Genomic DNA, 22631 nt, shown 5'->3' with positions numbered 1-22631 from the left:
TGTTGTTGTGAATAATAATGTTATTAATGTTAATATTATTATTATTGTTGTTGTTGTTGTTATTATAATTATTATTGGTATTATTATTAAAATTAATAACATTTATTATTAATATTATTGATGGGGTACGCTCAACCGACTTGGCCCACTAGCCAATACAGGGTCATACAAGTCAACACGCTTGCAAACATGGTTACGGATTCGCTTGATACCCTACGAATCACGAATCGTTAAAAGCGAATTCTATCAAATTGATTACTGAAAATACATATAACACATTTTCTATAAGCGAATCGCGAATCGGTAAGGCGTATTCATAGCGAATATGGTAACCATGCTTTCCAAGCCATCATTTGAGGTACACATAGAAGCCTATAAATACCCCATTATTGACCAATCAATGGTAAAATACTTCTCACCAACAACTTCCTCTCTCTAGAAGTAAGACTACTCGAGCTACTATGAGAGGGCACGGAAACCTTAGCTTCAAGCAACGTCTCAACTATCCACCATTACCCTAAGGCATCAGAGAAGGACCTATTGCGAACCCTTCGAGGCCTTATTAGTTACGCGTAAAAGATCCATCCGGAGAGAGCAAGCATAGGTTCGAGGTGCCTTCGTCTGAGAGGAGCGCGTTGACCCGACCCGGATTCGAGCAACTCTTACTTGAGTGTTTTTATTCGAAACAACTATTTTTACTAATATCATTATTCATATTGACATTATTATTTATTATTGTTATTAAGAATATTATTAGGCAAAAATTACTATTTTTTCATTATTATAATTTATGATTATTCATATATAATATTATAATTTTTTTCTTAAAAATTTTAGTATTAGTATAAATAATATTATACTATGAATATTAGTATTATTATAGTTGATAATAACAATAATATTAAATATTATTATTACTAATATTATTATTACTAATATTATTAATATTAATATGATTATTTCATTCATTCACTCAATTCACTTTATTCATTCATTCGATTCTTTCTCAAATTATTCATTGATTCACCAAATCCGGCTCTCCATTCATTTAGTTCGATTCGATTCACTTCTTGGCTTCGATTCATTGATTTCGATTCGATTCACTCCATTCAGCCTGGGCTTCATTTAGTTCATTCATTCACTTAAAAAGCCGTAAAGAATGGCCTTAATAGGATTGAGTACGTGCTAAATTACGCACACACCTTTACAAAATCCCACACATTTTTACAAATTTTTCCAAATCTGCCCCTTTCATTTTTCACCCAAACCAATACCAAGTGAGAGAAATCAAAACCCTAAAAAGAAATCCCTAAATTTAATTACCCCGATGGATCACCATTCACCACCCTCATCCCCTACCTCCAAATGTTTGCACTCACCAGTCGCCCCATCAATCGATTGGCGACGGAGAAGCAAGGTCAACGACGGCGGAGTAAGGGGAATGTTGTCGGCGATGGAGAAGAAAGAAGGCGATTGGAGCAACGACGTTTGTGGTCGACGACGATCCTCTGTAGACACAAGATTGGAGTTGACGACGTGCGGAGCTAGGGTGGTCGGCGATGGGCGAGGGGGTCGAAGGCGTGGGGGTCGAGGTTGGGGGAAGGGTGGTGTAACACCCCCTCATACCAAGGTGCCTTACCAGGACCACCCTACCATGAAAGTGTGTTACCATCTAGGTTTCCCGAGGTTAGTACATATCAAAAGCGTCTGAACTGAGCACATTTATTAAATGCCATAAAGGGTTAAAGTTTACATCAACCAAAATCCAAAAACTAATTCAACAAATACAACTCCAATGTCTGACAACTAATAAAATCAAAACTAAGACTCGAACGATGATGCTATGACTGGTGATGACAACGCTCCCATGACTGCCCCAAGCTCACCACTAGCAATACCTGTCAAGCCTGCTCACCATCCCCGAATGGATCACCGCAGATTCCACAACAATAACGGGGTCAGTATTACTCAAACAATATAAGACAAACAGACGAGATACCCACCGATCATCCTCCAACTCCAATCTCCCGATCTCACATAGTAACCGACTACACACCAAAGTGTGTAGCCCCCGCTGATTACCCATCGCAACAGGTAATCCTCGCCGCCAGTGGGTGACCGCAACCGCTCCCACCTAGTCCAGCTCATCAACGAGCGACTAACAATCCCTGTCCCTTAATGTGCACATCCCCTCCCGTGGCGGGTTCCACGGAGGGCGAACTAGGGTGTGAAGCCACTCCCGCAAGCGACTCCACCACAATCACAATCACACAACATCACAACCGTCACAACATCCCCACATCAACACCGTCACCACAACCCTCATACTCCGATGATCAGCAGATAACAATATTTACAAAACAACATGTCTTAACAATGAACAGTAAACTGAGTAGGGAAACCCTACCTTAGCAATCAACAGTAGAATGAAACTCGGACAATCAGAAAGGCTCTTCTACGAATTCTTCTCCTATACAATAATCACATAACACAATTACACATTGCACAATCCCCCATATTCCCAATTCCATATATGTATACAATAACCCCAAAGAATAATAACATAGAGATAGAACTTACCAACAGTAGAATGAGGGATTATATGCACGAACCACGAAGACTACACACACAACGATGCTATGGGATGATTAGGAAGTGATTAGGGAGTGATTAGGGTAAAAGTAGAAATGATGAAGTTTGAAATGAGGTTTTAGAAACTGACGCGGGATATAAAATAACCTTAAACATTCCCTAATCAAACCGTCAATATACGCTTCGCCAGACCGGATACTCGGTCGAGTAAAGTGTATACTCGGCCGAGTATCCTCTACTCGGTCGAGTATCCACTATACTCGGCCGAGTATTCCTCGGCAGAACCGAAACACCCCATACCAACAGCACTACTCGGCCGAGTAGGCTCTACTCGGTCGAGTAGTCACTTAAGAAAAATACGTAGTATTACATTCTTCCCCCCTTAAAAAGAACTTCGTCCCGAAGTTCACACTCCACCCCAAAACAAGACACTACACAACGCAAAAGACTACACTAACAAACATTTACCAACGCCAAAGAACCACACAAGACACCACAAAACTCACTAATCTGACTCAAAATAAGACAAAACACAACCGCGACCATCTCCTACCCCCCTAAAAAAAACGGTTACGTCCCCGTAACCAAACATACCTGATCAAAAAGACTAGGAAAACGTTCTCGTATGGCTTCCTCGGGTTCCCATGTGGCCTCTTCCACATTATGATTTAGACCAAAGGACCTTGAGTAAGACAGTCTCACCATTTCTTGTCTTACGAACCTTGCGATCAAGAATCTCTTTAGGAATCTCGGCGTAGGACAAGGATTCATCAAGCTCGATGTTCTCCATCTCAAGGATATGCGATGGATCACTCACATATTTCCGAAGCTGAGAAACATGGAAAACATTGTGGACTCTATCCAAAGTTGGTGGCAAAGCTAATCTGTAGGCTACCTCGCCTATACGGTCCAAAATCTCATAAGGACCTATGAACTTTTGGCTTAGCTTACCTCTCTTCCCAAATCTCATCACACTTCGCATAGGTGACACTTTCAAAAGGACCTTGTCACCTATTGCGAACTCAATGTCCCTGCGGTGTAAATCGGCATAGCTCTTCTGACGATCTTGAGCTGCTCTCATCTTTTGCCGAATTAACTGGACTTGCTCAACCATATCCTGTACCAGCTGTGGCCCTAAAACCACTGTCTCAGAACTATCATCCCAACAAACTGGAATTCGGCACTTCCAGCCATACAAAGCCTCAAAAGGTGCCATCCCGATGCTCGTATGATAACTGTTGTTGTATGAAAACTCGATCAAATCAAGCCTGTCTTCCCAGCTGCCCTCAAACTCCATAAGGCATGCCCTCAACATGTCCTCTAAAGTCTTGATGGTTCGTTCCGTCTGACCATCAGTTGCTGGATGAAAGGCTGTACTCATCTTCAAGGTTGTACCCATCAACTCCTGCAGTTCTTGCCAAAACTTGGATATGAACCTCGCATCACGATCAGAAACGATATCTTTAGGTATACCATGTAATCGAACCACATGCCTCCTGTAACCCAGTGCCAGCTGCATCTTAGACCAAGTATCTTTCATAGGAACAAAGTGAGCTGACTTGGTTAACCGATCAACAATTACCCAGATCATGTTGTTACCTTGTTGTGACCTAGGCAACTCCACAATGAAGTCCATAGAGACCGACTCCCATTTCCACTCAGGTACTTCCAAAGATTGTATCTTACCTTGTGGTCTCCTTTGTTCATCCTTGACCCTTTGACATGTCAAACATCTGGCCACAAACTCAGCTACATATTTCTTCATGTTTGGCCACCAGAAAGTCTTCTTAAGATCTTTGTAAAGCTTGTCACCACCCGGGTGAGCTGAATAAGGAGTACAGTGAGCCTCCGTCAAGATCACTCTCCTCAACTCTGCATCCTCAGGAACACACCATCTCCCATCAAAACAAACACTCCCATCTGTATGGATAGAAAACCTGGAAACCGTCCCACTCTCGACTCTTGACTTCCACTCTTGAATCTTAGGATCAAGCTCATGCTTCCTCTTGATGTTCTCATACAACTCTGGCTCGATCGTCAAATCCCCGATGGTATCTCCCTTCCTTATCATAAAGATCCCCATCCTAGACATCTCATCCCTCAGCTTTAACAAGGACATGGTTGTACATAGCGAATGAACGCTCTTCCTACTCAGAGCATCTGCAACAACATTAACCTTACCCTCGTGGTAGATGATCTCCATGTCATAGTCTCCGATAAGCTCCATCCACCATCTCTGTCGCATGTTAAGCTCCTTTTGAGTGTAGATATACTTTAAGCTCTTATGATCAGAAAACACCTTAAAGGTTGCTCCATAAAGATAGTGCCTCCAAATCTTGAGAGCGAAAACAACTGCACCCAGCTCCAGATCATGAGTAGGGTAGTTCTCCTCATATGGCTTCAGCTACCTCGAAGCATAAGCGATGACTTTCCCTGCCTGCATCAAAACACAACCAAGACCATTATTTGATGCATCGGTATATACCTCAAAGTTCTCACATCCCTCTGGCAAAGCTAGGATAGGAGCTGTGGTCAAGCGTTCCTTTAAGGTTGTAGATACCTCATTTCTGCACCTCTCGCAAACCACCCGGTGATGATTGGGCCGCATGTTTGCTACGCGGAACGATTTGTGACATTTTTTTACCACACTTGTACATTTTCATTTTAGGAAATAATTTTCATTTTCTTAATTCATTTTAGGAAATAATTCTCATTTCGATTTACATTTATTTCATTTATTTCATTTCTTCTAACTTATAGATTTCTGTTTTTTCTTTTTTTAGGGGATAACCCTCCCTACCGTCCGGTCATTTCCGGCAAAATTTTTGCATTTTTTTGAGTCTTTCGTTTTGCGCAAATTAAAGCCATATGTATATACAAATGTATGTTTTGCGTGATTTCTATATAAATTTCGGCGGCATGACGGCATAAACCGTCATCTACTAAACCTGTTCAAAGCTAACCTGCAGGCACAAGCAACGCAACCCAGCAGCAAAGGCACTCAGGTCATCGTATATACAACTAAAAAGGGAAATGTACAACAAACTGGGGGCTCGAGCCCCGAACAAAGTCTAACATGTTCAAAATAAAGGTCCAAATGTACAAATGTGCAAAATACGGCCAACAAACAAACAAAAACTGCACAAAACTACTGCTGGTCGCCCTTCAGCTCTGCAACCCTTGCCGCAAGAGCAGCAATCTTGGCGTCTCGAACCTCAAGCTCCCTCAACAAGCGAGCTGTCTCCTCCCGAGACTGGGTCAACTCTCGCTCCAGCCATGGTCACCTGTAAACAACAAAATTGGCTCATGTCAATCGTTTCAAGAAAAATTGGAAAATCAAAATTCAAAAATAGAACAGTCACAAGGTTCATACCTGACGGCCTCGACCGCCGATAAGTGCCTCGACGGCAGTAGCTCGCAGCCGGTTGGCCACCCTCCATAACGCCACGAACCGAGATGGCACGACCTGCATTTTCAAAAAGAAGTTCTCAATAATTGAACAAACTCAATCAAATGTGTTCTTACACAAAAATCACACAAAATTAGAGGCTCACCCTCCGAATCGATGATCTTGCCCGTCGTCCGAGTGCCAAGATCCGTCACAACCACGTCAAAGTCACGCAGCTCGGAGATCGTCGTCCTCCTCCCTGGCCGCGTCGGATACTCGAGGGTCCTGGGGTACTGGGGGCTCGATGCCCGCCGCCTCAACCTCCTGGAAAACCAAATGTTTCTCATTAACCGATGATCTTTCATCATAGTTCTCAAAAATCAAGTAAAGAGAAAGGGCAAAAATGCTCACCACTACCGCCGACGCCGACCTCCCGAGAGAACGCCGAGTAGTCCTCGCCAGAAGAAGGAGGGCGTCACCACTAGCGCCGCCCAAGTCCGCCTCCCACTCGCCTCGAAGGCTCCCTAAACATCGTCCTAGGAGGGTCGATGGGAACCGTCAACACGTCCCGAGAGCACCGACGAGCCAAGCGCTCGCCCAAGTACCACACAGACCCATCGACGTCCTCAACAAAGCAATGGCTCGAGCTCCTAGGTCGAAGGACCTCGCCCACAAAAGAGGCACTCCAACGTACTCGCCCAAGGCCTCGGGCACCCACTGGGACAAGATAAACAAAGGAATCATTCTTATGATCAATTTAAAAGCAATATAGAAGCAAATGAATATAAGTGAGATGCTTATGTTGTCTAGTCAAGAGCATTCACGTCCCGCCAGACACCGTGAGAAGAACGCTTGCTCTTCGTCCCCGCACATCACCCAATCCTCACCACGGATAGGCCTTCTCCAGCCGCTCCGTCCTCTTGGGCGCGAGGCCCGGGAAGTAGGAGTACACCCACGCTTGCGAGGCAAGATAGTCAATGACGATCTTTCGTAATTTGGTAAGGAAAGGAATTGATTTTGATCTAAATGAAGGTTCATACCCCCAACAAGAGTCCAGTCCGACAGCGCCAGGAGAAGTCCCTTCTCCATCAACTCCGGACGAACCATGGCCCTCATGAAGCGGATGAGGACCGCAAAACCAAGAAGGACCCGGTCCCCAACGCCCTAGGGAGCTCAGTCGAAAGGAAGGGAAGAAGTTTCGTCGACAGCCCTCTCGCCCTTGTCTCCGAGGTAAATCGAAGACGAAACCACCAGAGCGAAACGAGCCCTCCGCTCACCAGACAGGAGGAGGAGCCGTCTCCCTCCCGTCAATCGTCACTCGCCGGATCTTTCCCGCAAAGTAGTCTTGAACGTAGAGCCGGGCACCAAACCCGATCGGACAGCCCTCGGCGACAAGTTCCAGCCGATCAACCCCCTAGCCTCGGCCGAGTCCACCCTCATGGCGCCTCCGCCACTCCACGCCCTCGATCCCACACGGCAGCCGTAAATCATGCCGTAGTCCTCCGTATTGACTCCCACCTCACCAAAAGGCATGTGAAACGTGGAAGTCGTATCCCAGAATCGGTCCAGGAAAGCGCGGACCAGGCTAAGGTTAGCCCGCAGCTTCCTCTTCGCGATACCCCTCCAGGCCTGTACCAAAGAACCGAACGCTCCGCGCTCGATCATGGCGCGCTCCTCCGCCGACAGCCGCTCGTAGCACTCCATCGCTGTCGTGTAGCCCGAGAACGACCTGATGTTCCCGGCCTCCTATTATGATTTGAAACAAAAGTTATCTTTAGTTTTGAATGAAAATGGGGAGAGATATGAACAAATGAATGAAAGAAGATGGGTGATGAGTAGTGAATTCCTATTTACCAAACTCTTCACCATCCTAGGACAGTGACCCTCTTCACCCACAAAGAAGTGCTCGCTCTCCCGTGTCTCACCCACGCAGGATCTCTTCTCAGCTGACGACCTCCTCGTCCAACGTTGGCCCGTCTCGGGGCCTCCTCCTCCTCGACAGCCTCCTCCTCATGGACCTCGTCCCCAGCAGCCATCACCGCGGCGGTGAAGGCCTGCTCTAAAGCCTCCTCGATGGCATCAACGTCTATCTCCATGGGAGTCCTCCTAGAAGTAGAAGCCTCGTCACCTGCAACATTAAAGCAAATTTAGGCCGCGTCACGTGACGACAAGCCTTGGTTAAGGGATTTTCGAGCCTTCGGAAGCCCTGAAATCGCTTTTTTCTCGCCATCTTTGGCCGTATTCTCACCAACTCGATCACTCATGTGGTAATTTGGGTCAAGTCAAGCCTAATTTGAAGCCTAGTATTGGGTTCGAGTCGAAATTTCGGCAGCATTTCGTTATAACGGCGATTATGCCCTAGAAAAGTGTCCTGAAAAAGCTGTCGCAAACCAAAATTCCGAGATGGTAGGAAGTTTAACCATCATCCAAGGATCCCAAATATCAAGTTTCATCGCAAATGGGCAATTCTAAGGCTATTTTCAAAGCAATTTACGGTTTAGCTGTGAAACCGTCTCAAATTTCACTCAAAGGCTCAAAACTCAACGAAAATTCGAGACAAATACATGGTTATGTTCCTTATATTACCAATTATCCATTTATAATGTCAATTTGACAAGGCAAATGCATTTGGGGGAAAAGCCCCAAATTTTCGATCAATTGGGTCATAAACCCTAATTTTTTCGATCCAAAATTGGACAAATACCGATGATTAATGCAAGAATGAGACACATACCTCGATTAGTCATGATTAAAGCAAGCTTTTGGATCAAACCTTGGCGGAAATGGCGAAGATTTGAGAGAGAAATGTGTGAATTTATGTTTCGAAATAATGAACACAACCCCTTCTGATTATCGCGTTTTTACGCAGGAAATACACTTTGGGGAATAGACGCAAGAAAGCGCGCGCTCTTCCAAGAGACGCAGCTCTTGCTGTGCCTCTTCCTTGTGTTCCCTCCATACGAATTTTCAAAAATTCGTTATGAGTTCGTTATTTGTGGGCCCATCTTTGGTGCGCCTCTTCCCCGATGCTATTTTATCCTTTTGGTCCGTTTGACGATTTTCTTTCGTTCCGGCCCGCATTTTCCAAGCCAACAGCAGACTGTTGCACGTTATTTATTGCTTCCAAGACCTTTGCTTGTCGCAACGAGCATTTATTCCTTCACAGGTGTTTCGACACGCCTTCGTTATAACGAGAGTAAGCGGATATACTTTTCCTCTCACGACATGGAGATTAATTCCCGATCATGTTCCCTAACGAGAGTAAGCGGATATACTTTTCCTCTCATGACATGGAGATCAACATTGTTTCCTCTCAGCAGTTCCCGCCTGTGTCCTGCTACTCGCAATTATTTCTCGAAGACTACCCAAGCAATCTCCTCTCAGCAGTTCCCGCATGTGTCTTGCTACTCGCAATTATTTCTCGAAGACTACCCAAGCAGTCTTCTCTCAGCAGTTCCCGCCTGTGTCCTGCTATTCGCAATTATTTCTCGAAGACTACCCAAGCAGTCTTCTCTCGGCAGTTCCCGCTTGTGTCCTGCTACTCACCTTATTTAGCTCCCACGCTTGACCTTAGCTCAATAGCTCCTATGCACCTCCGGAAGCATCTCGAGAAGAAGTTTCAGGTATGGTTTCTTCTTATGGCTGGCGAGCCTCCTTACATAGTCTAATGGACTTTAAACGACCCTCCCCGATAGTCGACAGACTCTAAAATGTTCCCGACGATAGGTCCTTGGCTCAGACCCCTTGAGCCGCCTCTCGTCGCCATAGTCGTCAGGTTGTAATCTTCGATTGACCTGATGGCTATACTTTGACTTTCGCCTTGTCCAAGCCCCAGTCAAAGTGGGGGCTCTGTAGATACCTCATTTCTGCACCTCTCGCAAACCACCCAGTGATGATTGGGCCCGCATGTTTGCTACGCGGAACGATTTGTGACAGTTCGTAAGTTTATCGTCAAGTGATTGCTCAAATATTAATGTCTACCTCTTAGTTGTCATCTACGTGCCGATACGGTCGTTTTGACAGTAATTAGAGTACATTTGGAGTCCGGGCCTAAAACCGTCTTCATTTTCTGATAACCGTTAAATCCCAAGTCAGAATATTCCAGAATGTTCCGGATATTTCTATTCCATATTTTACAAATATTTCACAATCTTTATCCTTTGGTAAACAATTTTCCGTAATATTCAAATAAAATATTAAGGAAAACCAAATTATTCCGTCCTACCATAACTTAAACACGGAAATCTTTCTTCCGCAGGAGGAAATCACTTGGGAACAGACGCAGCAGGTGCTGCGCCTCTTCCAAGAGACGCAGTGGCTGCTGCGCCTCTTCCCAGGTCCTTTTCTGCGTAATTTTGGTATCTTTTTCATATCTTTCCGAGATTCACTTCCAAAGACTCTCCGAAACCCTAATTCCTTCACGTGATTAGTATAAATAGGAGCCTTCGTTCCTCATATTTCTCACGCGAGTGTCCGCCCTTCTCTTCTCCCTTTGCATTATAGACCTTTGTTCTTACTTTTTGGCGCCTACGTGCTTGAACATTCGACCACGTAAGCTCGGATCCTTCTGAGTACCAGCCTCGTTTGCATGACCGACCAATTTGACCAACTCCACAATCAATCAACTAAATTAATCTAATCGTTTTCCTCTTACGAGGGCACTTTCTTTACATTCGCGTCGAGCATCACTAATCGATATCTTAGTCCTTCTCGTTTCGTCAAACATGTAAGTCTAAGGGTGTAAATCTCTCTTTTATTATTGTATTTACTTTTTGTATCACTAATGTAAGGTTTATGTCGAAAATACCAATTAAAACCGATTTCTAAAGCCTTGTTTAAAACCCTTTTTACGGATTTTCAGAAGACAAACCGTCGAGAAAGGACGCAAAGAATCGCCGCGCGCCTCTTGAAGGAGCGCATGCACTGCGCCTCTTCGTGAGGTCGCCAGCTTCTCGCTTCCTTTCTTCTTCCTTCGTTCTCTGAAATTCGTTCGTCTTTTATTTGTTTTCGTTTGTTTCTTGTTAATTCTTTGACATAATAGCATATTAGTTTCACATGTATATTATTGTTCATCTTTAACACGTTTTATTCATCATAAATCCGACTTAAATCCTTTATAATCTCATATTTGCGGGTTTTCGTCATTAAATTCAATCCGGGTTGTAGGAATTCGATTTGTTCACATTGAGTTTCTGGAATTCGATCTTTGATATATTTCCATCTGTCTATTATGTTATTCGTCATTAATTTGTCATTAATTCATCTTGTTTAGTTTATTTCATTCACCTATGTCACTAATCAATCATTCATTCATGTAATAATCCGTCTTAATTTCGTCTTATCCGTGTTTTATCGCTTTATGACCCTTAATCACATGTAAATAACCCACTAACCACTTTCATCCGAGTAAATAATTTAATCAATCATTAAATTTACCAACGAGTATTAACAACACGCAATTCCGCCACAACCGATTCGGTCGAGAACAGACGCAAAGAATCGCTGCGCTATTCCAAAGGACGCAGCTCTGCTGCGCCTGTTCCGGGTTGAATTCTGTCCCTGAACTCCGTTTTTGCCTTGACTTAGTTATTCAGCTTACGTATAATTATTAATCGTATTATCGCCTGCTGACTTGTTCGTTAATTCTTTTGATCATTCTTTTATTCGTTTTCTCAAATTATCCGTTTTAAAGGTATTTTCGACATAAATCGCCTAATCCATTGTAATTATTGTAATTTTCATTATTGTAATTTTCTATTATTGTATTATTTATCGCATTTGCATGATTCATTTGTATGTTTTCACATGTAATTGAGCATTAAATCCTACTTCTACCCAATTGTATGTTAAATTACGTGTCAACCGACTTAGTTAATTTTCACATGTTAGGATTAAAACTTGGATGTTGCATTGCATGCATATAGCCGACGATATATCGAGTATAAATGATGTCCCTAATCATTAGTAGAGGCCGCTATCGAGGCGAGCGGGATTAGGTGTTCGATCAAAAGAGCTTCCTAATACGTACCCTCACCCCTTACTCCAGATCTCCGTGAGCACCCGTGTTCATTGGCATCCACGAGAGTCATTCTAGAAATAGAATGCTAAGGGTAACGATTGCTTAGTATTCATGTCTTTACTTTGTGTCTTGACATGACACGAGGTATTCGAACGGTTCCAATTTCCCATAAAAATTGGTGGCGACTCCAACAAAAATGCAAACGCTTGTTCTCTTCCTCCCAAGCGCCCCCGTGGGCCCCCCGCTGTCCACAAAGGTCTGGAACGCCGTCTCACAACTCTCGTCCCAAACAAATCTGGTCTCTTTGCTCATCAAAGACGTCATGGGCCGTGCTATGGTAGAGAAATCTTTCACGAATCTCCTGTAGTAACCAGCAAGGCCTAAGAAACTCCAAATCTCAGCAACATTCTTCGGTGATTCCCACTTGGTTACGGCTTCAATCTTACTAGGATCCACAGATACCCCCTTCTTAGATATCACATGGCCTAGAAAAGCCACTTCCTCCAACCAGAACTCGCACTTAGATAGCTTGGCATAAAGTTGATTCTCTCTCAGAGTCTGCAAGACTATCCTCAAGTGCTCCTCATGCTCTTCTTTAGTCTTAGAATAGACTAAGATATCGTCGATGAAGACAACCACGAACCTGTCCAAGAACGGTGTAAAGATTCGGTTCATCAAATCCATGAAAGCTGTTGGTGCATTGGTAAACCCAAAAGGCATCACCACGTACTCATAATGACCATATCTAGATCGGAACGTTATCTTAGGAATATCCTCATCTGCTATCCTCAGCTGGTGATAGCCCGACCTCAGGTCAATCTTGGAAAACACACCTGCTCCACTTAGCTGATCAAACAAGTCATCAATCCTAGGCAAAGGTTACTTGTTCTTCACTGTGACACGATTCACTCTCTGTGTCGATGCACGTCTCTCATACTCCCATCTTTCTTCTTCACAAAAATAACTGGGGCTCCCCACGGTGACACACTAGGCCTGATATAACCCTTGCCTAGCAACTCATGTATCTGCGTTTTTAACTCTGCTAACTCCTTAGGTGCCATACGGTAAGGTGCTTTGGATATCGGACTTGTTCCCGGTTTAAGCTCCACGCTGAAATCAACATCCCTCTTGGGAGGCAAACTCGGTATCTTCTCAGGAAATACATCTTCGAACTCTCTCACCACAAGTATCTCAGAAGCTGTCGGCGGCTCTACTCGGTCATCCCTCACATGACAGAGAATCAAGGGGCACTTCTTCCTCAAACATGACTTTAAAGTCATCACAGCTATGAACTTACACTTAGGTTTCACCATAAACCCTCTATAAGACACCCTAACACCCTTAGGCCCCTTTAAAGACACTCTCTTCTGCCAACAATCTATTCTGGCATCATACTTACCCAACCAATCCATCCCGACAATCACCTCAAACCCATCCATAGGAAACTCTAACAGATCTATCGGTAAATCTACCCCTCCAACCACCATAGACACACCCTTATACAACTTGAGACATGACACCGACTCCCCTGAAGGTATGAACACATCATACTTTACAACCTCAAACTTACCCAAACCCATAGACATGGCATGACCCTTAGACACAAAAGAGTGCGTAGCCCCTGAATCAAACAAAACAAAGGATGGTACATTATGAACAAGAAAGGTACCGGTAACTACATGAGCGTCATCTTGTGCTTCCTGTTTGTCCATCATGAAAAGCTTCCCACTGTTTTTCTGTCCTCCACCCTGAACTGAAGCATTGGAGGTACTTGGCTTGGCTGCTGAATCCTGGGTGGTGCTGTTGTTCTGACGTTGATATGACCCACCACCACTGCGGTTATAACTGCCCTGGTAGCCCTGTCCACCTCTGTTGCCCCATGATCCTCCCGGTCGGTTACTAGCAAAACTCTGAGTTGGCCCCTGGGAGAAATTCCCTTGCCAAGCTCCTGAACCAGTGTCGGGCCTGTAGCTCGTGCATTCCCGTCTCCTGTGGCCTACACCACCACAGTTGAAGCATGTAAAGTTAGAGTTGTCACTCACACTCCGACCTCCATTCTTTCCCCAACCACGAGATCCCCCTGAGAACCCAGCTCCACCAGAAAAAGCCTTTGCATGATTGAAGTTCCCTTTCTTGTTGGCCGACTGACTGTTGCTTCCACCGTCAGCCTTCCTCTTTTCAACAGCAGTCCTCTCATCAATCTCTCTTGAGAGATCTACCATTCTCTCAGCTTGGCCCGCTCTCAGGTACACTTCCTTGAGGTCGTGCAACCCCGGTGGCATACGACTCACGATCTTGGCAGATAAACCCCTCTCAAAACGGAGAGCTAAACCCCTCGGTCCTAGCTGCATGTCGTCAACATAACGAGATAGCTCCATAAACTGATGATAGTAGTCAGTGATTGTCATCTCCTCAGTCATGGTGAAGGAATCAAACTCGGATCTCATCTTGTGTCGGATATGCTCCGGCACAAACTGCTCTCTCATAGCGCTCTTCAACCCGGACCAAGGAATAGCTCCCAGACCCTCAGCCTGGTAATAAGCTCTAGCATCTTCCTTGACGTTTTGCCACCAAACTACAGCTTCACCTCTCAGTTAGTACACTACCTGCTCGACGATCATGTCTTCGGGGCACTTAACCATTTCCATGAGAGTTTCAATCTCACGGTGCCACTTCTCGAGTAGCTTTGGTTCACCTACCCCTTCATATGTGGGAGGGTTGAAGCGAGCAATGATGATGCTGAGCTGAGTAGCATCCATCGGCTTCTCATTCCCTTTTCCCACATTTCGGAGAGCTTCAAGGAGAGCCTCTTGTTGCTCAATCATGCGAGCAACCTCATCAAGAGTCATCTCAGAAGCTTGGATATGTGCGGGGGTTCTTTTGGGTGGCATTTTGAGCTGATAAGAAACAAGGAAACGTAAGCACAAAAGCCTACGGCTCAAAATGTAACACTCTTCCGCCAAAGGAACACTCGGCCGAGTATACTACAATACTCGGTCGAGTAACGACTACTCGGTCGAGTATCCTAGATACTCGGTCGAGTATTCGACTCCAGTAGCCAATGTCAAAAACCCAGAAACAACACTCGGTCGAGTAAAAACAATACTCGACCGAGTAGTCACTACTCGGTCGAGTATACCTTCTTACTCGGTCGAGTAAACACATACAGTAGCCATTGCTACTCACTGCCAAACAATACTCGGTCGAGTGCTTGGTTACTCGGTCGAGTACTCCCTACTCGGCCGAGTACATGCCTGCTTCGGCCGAGCCATACTTAACAGACGGGTTTAAACGGAAAAGTCCCCTATCATGCTTTCTATTTCCCCCAACAAACATGTATCAACAGAACCGACGCCACGTTATAAACATATAATCATACAAATCATGCACAAAGCTAAATCCGTTATACCAAAAGTTCACAAACCCGTCCCCTCAACTATTTCTCAAATCACCAAACCACAAATCCAACATATACTTTGCTCAACCATCAATTATCATCAACAGGAACCTTCACAACCATGCACATACAAGACACAACTCTCATCACACTTCCCCATGTGACCGGCTAGAGATAATGAGGGCCAAATTGCGACTCCGGGACGTCTCCCGAGTCTTTGCGGTAGCTCCAAACAACTCTCCCCGGGTTCATTTTATTTAGACTCCCTAAATTCATTAGATTCATTTGTTTAGGTGCCGGAATCTTCAGCTCTGATACCACTTTGTAACACCCCCTCATACCAAGGTGCCTTACCAGGACCACCCTACCATGAAAGTGTGTTACCATCTCGGTTTCCCGAGGTTAGTACATATCAAAAGCGTCTGAACTGAGCACATTTATTAAATGCCATAAAGGGTTAAAGTTTACATCAACCAAAATCCAAAAACTAATTCAACAAATACAACTCCAATGTCTGACAACTAATAAAATCAAAACTAAGACTCGAACGATGATGCTATGACTGGTGATGACAACGCTCCTATGACTGCCCCAAGCTCACCACTAGCAATACCTGTCAAGCCTGCTCACCATCCCCGAATGGATCACCGCAGATTCCACAACAATAACGGGGTCAGTGTTACTCAAACAATATAAGACAAACAGACGAGATACCCAGCTGATCATCCTCCAACTCCAATCTCCCGATCTCACATAGTAACCGACTACACACCAAAGTGTGTAGCCCTGCCAGATTACCCATCGCAACAGGTAATCCTCGCCGCCAGTGGGTAACCGCAGCCGCTCCCACCTAGTCCAGGTCATCAACGAGCGACTAACAATCCATGTCCCTTAATGTGCACATCCCCTCCCGTGGCGGGTTCCACGGAGGACGAACTAGGGTGTGAAGCCACTCCCGCAAGTGACTCCACCACAATCACAATCACACAACATCACAGCCGTCACAACATCCCCACATCAACACCGTCACCACAACCCTCATACTCCGATGATCAGCAGATAACAATATTTACAAAACAACATGTCTTAACAATGAACAAGAACCGAGTAGAGAAACCCTACCTTAGCAATCAACAGTAGAATGAAACTCGTACAATCAGAAAGGCTCCTCTACGAAGTCTTCTCCTATACAATAATCACATAACACAATTACACATTGCACAATCCCCCATATTCCCAATTCCATATATGTATACAGTAACCCCAAAGAATACAAATAACATAGAGATAGAACTTACCAACAGTAGAATGAGGGATTATATGCACGAACCACGAAGATTACACACACACCGATGCTATGGGATGATTAGGAAGTGATTAGGGAGTGATTAGGGTAAACGTAGAAATGATGAAGTTTGAAATGAGGTTTTAGAAACTGACGCGGGATATAAAATAACCTTAAACATTCCCTAAGCAAACCGTCAAAATACGCCGCTGACCGGATACTCGGTCGAGTAAAGTGTATACTCGGCCGAGTATCCTCTACTCGGTCGAGTATCCACTATACTCGGCCGAGTATTCCTCGGCAGAACCGAACACCCCATACCAACAGCACTACTCGGTCTAGTAGGCTCTACTCGATCGAGTAGTCACTTAAGAAAATCCGTAGTATTACAGGTGGCCAGAGCAAAGGGGTAGAGGACTGAGGAGAGTGTGTAACGGGCAGGAATCGAGTGCTTTTAATTTTTTTAATTTATTTTGTATAATTTTATTGTTTTTATGATAAAGGGTAGTAGTAGAAAAGAAAGGAAAATGTGCGGGATATAATAAAATTGTGTGTAGGATTTAGCAATTACGATTTTTATTTAAGATGAATATATATTTTTTTAAAATTTAATACGGTCAAATAAGATAGTTAAGATATAAGTAGAATGAATATATATCCAATTATCTAATATCTGATCCGAATTTGGAATATTTGATCCAAAAGTTAAATTTGGATCGGATATCTGATCCGAATTCTTTGATTTCGCTTGGATATGGATATTAGAATTAAAAATTTAAAATATTTGGATATCCAATTTTTCTTTAATAAGTTGTGTAGTAATATTTTCTTGTCGTTTATTACCAATTTTTATTTAATAAGTGTTTGTTTAAATCGTAATATTATATTCGGGTTGTAAGACATTTCGGACGTTGTAGTGTTGAATTGTTATTTTTAAATTGTTCCATTATTTATTGTTAAGATAGACGAATATATTTATTGTTGCACACTGATGTGAATAACTCGATAATAATGAACTCGAATTTGACATGAACCCAACTCTATATTAACCTAAATTCTTGTTAACTTGAACTAACCGGAGTAGAAAATTGTAATTTCTTAGCATAATTGAACTGTTTACGTAGTATTTACTGCAAGATATTTCATACTTCGTACTTGGTACTCTCCATTTGGCATGTGGAGGGGACGTATATCCAACGTGTGCAGCTATACTTCATTAATTTGATGGTATGGCGGTATTCATTGTTGCGTCATACTAGTTTGGATTTTGGAACAATCAAGGTACCCCATAATATCCTATTATCCTTTATGATTTATTCCTTTTTTTTTTTGATAATAAACGTTGTTTTAATAGTGGTTCTTGTTAACTTATGTGTTATTTCTAGACCTGTCAAACGGGTCGGGCGGGTCGGGTCCTGGGTCGGGTCATACGGGTCGGGTTAGAATACGGGTCGGGTCAGATACGGGTCGGGTCAAATACGGGTCACGGGTCGGGTTAGGGTCAGAATACGGGTCAAGGAATAATTTTTAACGCCTTTTTTAAACGATTTTTTTAATTTTAAAAATATATTTTTAAAAATTAAAATATGTTTAAAATTATTATTTTAGTCATATTCATCATATAAAATAATTATATTGATATAATTATTAAAATAAAGTTTTTTTAATAATTATTTTATTATTAAATATTATAAAAGTTATATAAAATTGACTTTTTAGTTGAATTTTTAATTTTAAGTAATAAAAAAATAATTTTTTAACTATATTTTCAAATATAATATATAAATAATAATATTTTTAATAAAATTCATGATTTTCCCTTGATCCAACGGGTCGACCCGTTCGGGTCGGGTCTCGACCCTAAAATATCGGGTCATTTCGGGTTCGGGTCAAACGGGTCGCGATCGAAAAAACCGGGTTTGTAACTCTAAGAAAACGGGTCAGGTCGGGTCGAGTTTTGACAGGTCTAGTTATTTCTATGACATTGATAAGGCGTCGGTGGTCATATTGGTACCATCATTCCACATAGTCGATCACATACATAGACCATAGTCTAGTCTAGGTTTATTCCTACACAACGAGAGAAAATGGTCGGACAGCCCTATCTAATCAGATAAATTCTCATTTAGGTCGGGTCAAATATGTTCATACGGGAGGAATACGACAAAAGCATAATTATTAGGAAAAATGAAAGATTTGTAGTATACAAACACACGGCTATGTGGAATGATATTTAATTCGTTTTAATAACAAAGACTAACTGATAAGTGATAATACAACTTTCCTATAGGACCGTCCTATAATATAGGACTAGTCCAAAAGGAGAGAAGCCCAAAGAAAATAATTCTTTTAATTTTATTTTAAAAACCCGATATTTTATGATAAAAACTAACATATCTATATGTACAATTTATTAATATAAAATTTTAGGTTATCAAAATAAAATTATTTTTTACAAGTTTATTAAAGGCCCTGTTCTTTCTGGCTTTTTAAAGTCGAATCAATCAATGAAATCAACTGAATCAATCAATGGAGCCGAATCAATCAATCAATCAATGGAGCCGAAATGGATCAATCGAATCGAATAGAGTAATCGAATCAATAAAGTCAATTGAGTCAATCAATCAATCAATCAAATAATCATATTAATATTAATAATAATAATAATATTTAATATTATTGTTATTATCAACTATAATAATAATAATAATAATATTCATAGTATAATACTATTTATACTAAAATTAATATTTTTAAGAAAAAAATTATACTATTATACTCCTCTCGTCCTAATTTGTTGTCCCGTTCCATTTTGGGGTGTCTCATTTAATTATTGTCCTTTCTATTTTAAGAATGAACTTGATGAGCAATTTGATCATTCACACTCAATTTGGTCCGCTTGTCATTTTATAATTGGCCTCTCCTCTTTCCTTGGTTTTTGTGCCAAAACCAAAGGACAACAATTGACCGGGATAGAGGGAGGAGTATATGAATAATCATAAATTATAATAATGAAAAAATAGTAATTTTTTACTATTAATATTCTTAATAACAATAATAAATAATAATGTCAATATTAATAATGATATTAGTAAAAATAATTGTTTCAATAAAAACACTCAAGTAAGCGTTGCTCGAATCCGGTCGGGTCAACGCGCTCCTCTCGCATTTATGGCACCTAGAACCTATGCTTGCTCTCTCTCCTGATGGATCTTTCACGCGTAACAAATAGGGCCTCGGAGGGGTCGCAATAGGTCCTTCTCTGATGCCTTACGGTACTGGTGGATAGTTGGGACCTTGCTTAAAGCTAAAGTTTCCGTGCCCTCTCATAGTAGCTCGAGTAGTCTTACTTCTAGAGAGAGAAAGTTGTTGGTGAGAAGTATTTTACCATTGATGGGTGAATAATGAGGTATTTATAGATTTCTATGTGTACCTCAAATGATGGCTGACAAGCATGGTTACCATATTCGCTATGAATACGCCTTATCGATTCGCGATTCGCTTATAGAAAATGTGTTATATGTATTTTCAGTAATCAGTTGATAGAATTCGCTTTTAACAATTCGTGATTCGTAGAGTATCAAGCGAATCCGTAACCATGTTGACAAGCGTGTTGACTTGTATGACCCCGTATTGGCTACTGGGTCAAGGCGTTGGGCGTGCCCCATCAATAATATTAATAATAAATGTTATTAATTTTAATAATAATACCAATAATTATAACAACAACAACAACAATACTAATACTAATAATAATAATAATAATAATAATAATAATAATAATAATAATAATAATATTATTATTATTAACATTAATAACATTATTATTCATTTTAATAATAATATTCATAATAATAATAATAATAATAATAATAATAATAATAATAATAAATAACATTATTATTAACACTATTATTAAATATAATAATAATAATAAAGAATAATATTAAAAAAATAGTATTATTGATAACAAAATTAATAATAACTATTAAATTTAAGATGAAAGACTGCTGAAATGAAATAAACTTAATGAAGTTTCGAATCGAATCAATCAATCAATCAATCAATGGAGCCGAATCAATCAATCGAATCGAATGGAGTCAATCAAATCGAATCAATGGAGCCAATCAATCAATCAATGGAGCTGAATCAATCAATCGAATCGAAATAATCAATCAATCGAATCGAATCAATCAATCAAGTAGTGAAAATAAGCCCCGAAAAAACGGCCTAATTAATTTATCTGAGTTTTTAGTTATTAGGTTTGTCTTATAGATAAAGTGGTCTTACACAACAATTTGCGGTGATAATATTATTATTGTTGCAAAGTTTTGTTTTCTTCACAATTATGAGGATTTGAAAACTCAAGCCCATATTTCTTTGGTTGTGATTTGCTATGGATAAGGAGGAGATGACGAGGGTTTGATTGTTGTGTGACAGCTTGTGGTTGTGTGTAAACAATTGTGGCTTGTGTCCGTAAGGAGCTTTGCTTGTGGTTCCGCTATAAATGCCATTTTTACTTTTTTAGTAGTCCTGCCATTTTTGTTTTTGCCACGGCAATTAACAACAAATCTCATTAAAGACGGGCGATATCCGTCACAAGCTTGTGACGGATATCGTTTCCTTTCACAAATGACCGATGAGAGGTGGGAGGGTAAACATATGGGGGTGTCCCACCTTGTCCCCTCTCCCTTTTTATGAGAGGTCTTCAGCTTGTGACGGATACCGTTTCCTCTCACAAATGACCCATGAGAGGTGAGAGAGGAAGCACATGGGGGTGCCTCACCTTGTCCCCTCTCCCTTTTTGTGAGAGGTTTTCAGCTTGTGACGGAATTAGCCCGTTACAAGCAAGACGTTACATTTCACGTGATCACATCTATTTCATGGATGTCCTTAAAACGATAAATTTACTAAGATTTTCCACTTTTTTTATTTGTTTATTATTTATGATTATAAGATGACATAACTCCACATTATCTCTCTTACTTTTATTTACACATCCATATATCACCATTCCACTAAATTCTATCCAAAAATAAATATGAAAGAACTTAGTGAATAAGAAGGAATAGTATAAGTTTACAAGTCACATCTTTGTTTTCAAATGAGTTCAAAACTTGAAATTGTGGTGTAAGATATCTGATGTATAATGGAACAGCCCGCCTCATTAAAGATCGCCATTATCCGTCACAAGTTGAAGACGGATAGTGGTTCTCTCACAAATTGCAAGTGGGTGGGTAAGTAGGGGTATCTATTTCCCCCCACTTGCACTATTCATTTGCATTTTGTGAGAGAGACACTATTCGTCTTCAGTTTGTAACAAATAATGTCCATTTTCAATAAAAAATTGTGATAAAGGAAAAAGGTTCACTTAATTTAAAGGGTAAGATGATGTACATAACATATTTGTTAAGACACAAATTCTTGTTTACCACTGTTATAAATAAGAATAATTTACAACAGAGGTATAAATTTATCCAAATCAACACTTTTTTCAGTTAATGTATTATACAACTGGTTGTATATACAACTTTTTCAATGTAGTTGAGCTTTGTTATAAAGTTATCAAACTCTACTAACAAATTTATGGAGCTATGATACAAAGTTATTGAGCTTAACAGAATAATTATTAAGTTCAATAACTTCGTAAGATAACTCAATAACTTGTAAAATACCTCAACAACTTTGTGTAAGAGCTCGACAACTTTGAGGCGGTTGTACAATGTTACTATACAACTGATTGTAGGATAGTATTTATACACTTTTTTGGGGGGTAATGGTGTTTTCCACCCCTTCGTTGTAACTTATAAGTTACAACGACGGCAAGTAAGACTTACACGTTATGATGTCGTTAGACATTTTTGTAAACAATGAAGGTATCCGTCTTAATATCAAAATTTGTTAAATATTATCCAACTTGAATATATAAGATAATTTTTTTTGCTTTTTT

At 41.3% G+C, this 22631-nt stretch overlaps 1 long non-coding RNA gene across 1 annotated transcript; it reads right to left on the bottom strand.

Annotated features, from left to right (window-relative positions):
• Positions 1–1702: 1702 nt before the first annotated feature.
• LOC141638517 (uncharacterized) lies at positions 1703–2460 on the bottom strand. Its single transcript, XR_012542101.1, has 2 exons — positions 2408–2460; positions 1703–1907 (listed from the first exon to the last, which is right to left on the bottom strand). It is a non-coding gene; the product is annotated as an uncharacterized LOC141638517 (long non-coding RNA).
• Positions 2461–22631: the final 20171 nt, after the last annotated feature.

The sequence above is a fragment of the Silene latifolia genome, unplaced genomic scaffold (genome assembly GCF_048544455.1).
Source record: "Silene latifolia isolate original U9 population unplaced genomic scaffold, ASM4854445v1 scaffold_20.1, whole genome shotgun sequence".
In the NCBI taxonomy this organism is placed as follows: Eukaryota; Viridiplantae; Streptophyta; class Magnoliopsida; order Caryophyllales; family Caryophyllaceae; genus Silene; species Silene latifolia.
This window is presented reverse-complemented; position numbering and strand designations above follow the sequence as displayed.